Genomic DNA, 5,539 nt, shown 5'->3' on the forward strand with positions numbered 1-5,539 from the left:
AGTGCCAACTATGGCGCTTTGCATACGGTAGGAGCCCTGTGTAGTGTCTTCATGAAGTAGTCTTATACAGCACTCTGCACACAACAATTGCCCAGTACTTCTCAGCTCAGTACTCCACACCCAGCAGACACCCCAGCTCAGTGCTCAGCACAAAGTACACACCAGTGCAGGGGGTCTCCGCTCTCTTTGACCTCCTTAAGGCACTATCATTGCCAAACAAAGTACCGAGCTGCCCCCCAGGTCCCAGATAGAGAAGGAGGCACCATGGGGTAGTGAGAGATGGTTGGGTAGGAGTTAGGGGGCTCCAGAAGAGGTCAGAAGGCACTGTGAGGCCTGAGGAAGGACCCAGACCTTGGCCAAGGCTAGGGTGTTCTTGAGGAGACTGGGGTGGGGGGTTTAGGGAGGGTCTGGAGCTCAGCCATTGGTAAAGGGCTCCAGAGCAGGCTGGGGTTGGGGAAGGGCCAAGGGAGGGCCTGGAATTTGGGTGGGAGCTCTGGGAAATGGGGAAGGTGGGGTGGTGGTGGGAGGGCACTGAGGGGGCTTTGGGGTTGGGGAGAGGGTAGATGTTGTCAGGCTGGCCTGGAGGGGCTGGGGGCAGGGGAAGCTTAGCAGGCACTGGGGTGAGTGTATGCTGGGCGCTAGGAGGCACATGATAGGGGGGCTTAAGGGGGGCTGTGTGGGTCCGGGAGGACTGGGATTGGGAGAGAAAGGGCATGGCGGGGGGTGGGGGCCGTGGGGCATTGAGATGGTTTAACACTTGGGGATCGGGATGGGATGTAGGGGGAGATGGGGAGGCTCAGGGAGCTAAAGGGTGACAGAGAGGCAGAGTGACTTGGTGGAAAGAGCCTGGGCTTGGGAGTCAGAGGACATGGGTTCTAATCCTGGCTCTGCCTCTTGTCTGCTGTGTGACCTTGAGCAGGCCACTTCACTTCTCTGTGCCTCAGTTACTTCATCTGTAAAATGGGGATTAAGACTGTGAGCCCCACGGACAAGTTGACTACCTTGTATCTATCCCAGTGCTAAGAACAGTGCTTGACACATAGTAAGCGCTTAACAAATACCATTATTATTATTAATAAATATGGACTGGGGGGGTGCTGGAGGGCCCGAGACCGCTAGGAGAGGGGAGAAGCTGGAAACCAGGGGGAGTGGGGGTGATGGGGGGCTTCTAGGGGAGAGGGAAGCCTGGTGGGGGGGGGGATGGGGGTCACGGGGCAGGTAGGGACATTGGAGGCGGGGGAGGCCTCTAGGGAAGCGGGAAGAGAAGGGGGTGGGGGGCTATGCTCAGAACAATCCCCGGTGGCGGTGACGACGGCTCAGCCGGGGCAGGAAGCCTGGAGAGCGACGCCCGGGCCTGCGGAATCCATCAGAGCCGCGGGGACCGGACTTTAACGGCCGGAAGCGGTGCTGAGCTCCGGGGGGCCGGACACGGAGCCGAGGCCACAAATGGGTCTGGGGGCGGGAGGGGATGGGGGAGACCCGGCCCTAAACGCCTTTAAGTCTGGGATCCTTCTCCCCCTGGTCCGGGGCTTGGGAGTCAGAGGTCTTCGATTCTAATCCCAGCCCCGCCACTTGTCAGCTGGGTGACTTTGGGCAAGTCACTTAACTTCTCTGTGTCTCAGTTACACATGAGGATTAAGACTGTGAGCCCCACGTTGGACAACCTTATTACCTTGTATCTACCGCAGCGCTTACAACAGTGCTTGGCACATAGTAAACGTTAACGAATGCTATTATTATTATTACTATTATACCCTCACCCTTAGAGATAGTGGTTGACTTGCCTCGGGTTGTAGAGCCGGCCGGCAGCAAAGCAGGACCCTTGTCTTCGGAGCTCCAGGGGTGTCCCACAGAACAGGGCAGCTCAGAACCACGGGATAGGGTCTGTGTCCTACCTAATTAACTTGTACTTACCCCAGCGTTTAGAACAGTGCCTGGCGCATAAGTAAGCGCTTAACCAATATAAACACTCCCTCCTCTCCAGGACCAACAGGCAAGAAAGGTGGGGAGGGTGGGAGACGGGGGCAGCTTCTACCTTTGAGAAGCAGCGTGGATTAGTGGAAAGAGCATGGGTTTGGGAGTCAGAGGTCATGGGTTCTAATCCCAGCTCTGCCACTTGTCAGCTGTGTGACTTCGGGCATGCCACTTAACTTCTCTATGCCTCAATTACACATGGGGATTAAGACTGTAAACCCCACGTGGGACAACCTGATTACCTTGTGCCTACCCCAGCGCTCAGAACAGTGCTTGGCACATAGTAAGCGCTTAACAGATACCATCGTTATTATTATTATTAGAAGGACCAGCTGCGACTCCGAGGCGGGGGCGAGGAGGAGCTATTTGGAAAGGGACGCAGATTTTGGCCGGCATCGGACTGAAGGGGGTCTGGATTCCAAAGCAGGGAGGGTCCCCCGCCCACCCACGGGCTGCTCTGGCCGGGACAGAAACCCGGCTTTCCCTTCCCCGACCGGACCCCGCCCAGCCCCAAGGGTGCAGCCAGCCAAAGCCATTAGGCCTGGACGCGTTTCTGGCTGCAGCCCTGTTTATCCACCACCTCCGTCTTCCTCCTGTTCCTCACATTGTTCTGTGAGAACCTCCGGCCCGAACCAGAATCAAAGGGGTTCCTGTGGGAGGGACCAGCTGCGGTGGGCGGGGAGGGAGGGATGGGGTGGGAGGAGCCGGGGGAGAGCTGGGGGCTCTGTATTATTTCTTTCTTTATTTATTTTCTATAAACGCCTCCCCCTTCTAGACTGTGAGCTCGTTGTGGGCAGGAATGTGTCTGTTTCTTGTTATATTGTACTGTCCCAAGCGCTTAGTACAGTGCTTTGCACCCAGGAGGAGTTCAATAAATACGATTGAATGATTGAAGGAACGTGGGCAGGGCTAGCCGGGAGGGTGTCGGGGGAGGAGATGTGGGAGGGACTGGGAGCGGGATAGGAATATGGGATAAGGTGGGAGGAGTCGGGAGGCAGCCGTGGGCGGGGCTAGCATCTGTGGGTAGGGCCAACCGGGGGGTAGGATGGGATGATGATGATGATGGTATTCATTTATTCAGTCGTATTTATTGAGCGCTTACTGTGGGCAGAGCACTGTACTAAGCGCTTGAGAAGTACAAATCGGCAACATGTAGAGACGGTCCCTACCCAACAACGGGCTCACAGTCTAGAAGGGGGTGGCAGACAACAAAACAAAATAAGTAAACAGGCATCAATACCATCGGAAGAAATAGAATTATAGCTATATACACATCATTAATAAAATAAATAGAGTAATAAATATGTACAAATACAGACAAGTGCTGCGGGGAGGGGAAGGGGGTAGGGCGGGGGTGCAATGTGGAGGGGAAGAGGAGAGGAAAAAGGGGGGGCTCAATCTGGGGCTAGAGGGACTTCAGGGTGTCACCCTAGGATATTTGTTAATAATAATAATAATAATGGTGTTTGTTAAGTGCTTACTATGTGCCAGGCACTGTGCCTGTTATGTCATCTGTATAATGGGGATTGAGATTGTGACCCCCACATGGGACAGGGACTGCATCCAACCCGATTTGCTTGTATCTACCCCAGTGCTTAGTACAGTGCCTGGCACATAGTAAGCGCTTAACAAATGCCATAATAATAATAATAATTAGCTGGTGGTGGCACTTCCCGTTGACCTGCCATCACCATGTTCCATCCCTCGGTGGGGGTCATGACTGAGAACCCTCCTCGTGGACACCGTCGCCCCAAGGTCCCCCCCCCCCCCCCCCCGGGGGGGGGCTGCGTCCGTCCACATTGTGGCACAGATTCCCTTCTTTCTCTCTTCGTAGGCAACCTCTGACCCATCTGCCCCCACCACCCAGATTCTCATCCCCTGTCTGGCCTTCAGAAGCAGCATGGCCTAATGGTTAGAGCTCAGGCCTGGTAGTCAGAAAGACCTGGGTTCTAATCCTAACTCTGCCACTTGTCTGCCGTGTGACCTTAGGCAAGTCACTTCACTTCTCTATGCCCCAGTTACCTCATCTGTAAAGTGGGGATTAAGATTGAATCTCTCAACCTATCCCGACTGGATTACTGCATCAGCCTCCTCTCCGATCTCCCATCCTCCTGTCTCTCCCCACTTCAATCCGTACTTCATGCCGCTGCCCGGATCGTCTTTGTGCAGAAACGCTCTGGGCATGTTACTCCCCTCCTGAAAAATCTCCAGTGGCTACCAATCAACCTACGCATCAGGCAAAAACTCCTCACCCTCGGCTTCAAGGCTCTCCATCACCTCGCCCCCTCCTACCTCACCTCCCTTCTCTCCTTCTCCAGCCCAGCCCGCACCCTCCGCTCCTCTGCCGCTAATCTCCTCACCGGGACTCGTTCTCGCCTGCCCCACCATCGACCCCCGGCCCACGTCCTCGCCCTGGCCTGGAATGCCCTCTCTCCGCACATCCGCCAAGCTAGCTCTCTTCCTCCCTTCAAAGCCCTACTGAGAGCTCACCTCCTCCAGGAGGCCTTCCCAGACTGAGCCCCCTCCTTCCTCTCCCCTTTCTCCCCCTCCCCATCCCCCCCGCCTTACCTCCTTCCCCTCCCCATGGCACCTGTATATATGTATTATTACTCTATTTATTTACTTGTACATATTTATTCTATTTATTTTATTTGGTTTATATGTTTTGTTTTGTTGTCTGTCTCCCCCTTCTAGACTGTGAGCCTGCTGTTGGGTAGGGACTGCCTCTATATGTTGCAAACTTTTACTTCCCAAGTGCTTAGTACAGTGCTTTGCACACAGTAAGCACTCAATAAATACAATTGAATGAATGAATGAATATGGACTGTGTCCAACCTGATTAGCTTGTATCTACCACAGTGCCTAGTACATAATAATAATAATAATAATAATAATAATAATAATAATAATAATAATGGCATTTATTAAGCACTTACTATGTGCAAAGCACTGTTCTAAGCACTGGGGGGATACAAGGTGATCAGATTGTCCCACGGGGGCTCACAGTCAATCCCCATTTTGCAGATGAGGTAACTGAGGCACAGAGAAGTTAAGTGACTTGCCCAAAGTCACACAGCTGACAATTGGTGGAGCAGGGATTTGAACCTATGACCACTGACTCCAAAGCCTGTGCTCTTTCCACTGAGCCATGTTGCTTTTAAGCATAGTGAGTGCTTAACAATACCACAATTATCAGTATTATTATTGCTGAACCCTATCGCTCCTGTGCACACTGTAGGTGCCCGGCTCAGTGCTTTGCACAGAGTAGACTCCCAGTACAGCCCCCGATTCACATTGATGAGGATGACAGTGATCCACGAAGTTGTTTTTAGGCCACATCCCAAGGCGCAGTGCAGATTGCAGATCTGAGGTCTCAGGACCCACCAGCCCTGTCAGGGTGACAGTGACATCTACCCCGTGCAGCACGTGACCGAGGCTCGAAGCTCCTGTTTCACTCCCACTTCCCCATCTTTTCTGGTGAGCTGCCCCTCCTCGACTTCCGTGGACATGGCGGGCAGGAATCACGGGTCTGGGGGCTAATGGATCCGAGCTCCCTGGCCTGCAG

Source organism: Tachyglossus aculeatus, chromosome X2 (assembly GCF_015852505.1).
Source record: "Tachyglossus aculeatus isolate mTacAcu1 chromosome X2, mTacAcu1.pri, whole genome shotgun sequence".
Lineage (NCBI taxonomy): Eukaryota > Metazoa > Chordata > Mammalia > Monotremata > Tachyglossidae > Tachyglossus > Tachyglossus aculeatus.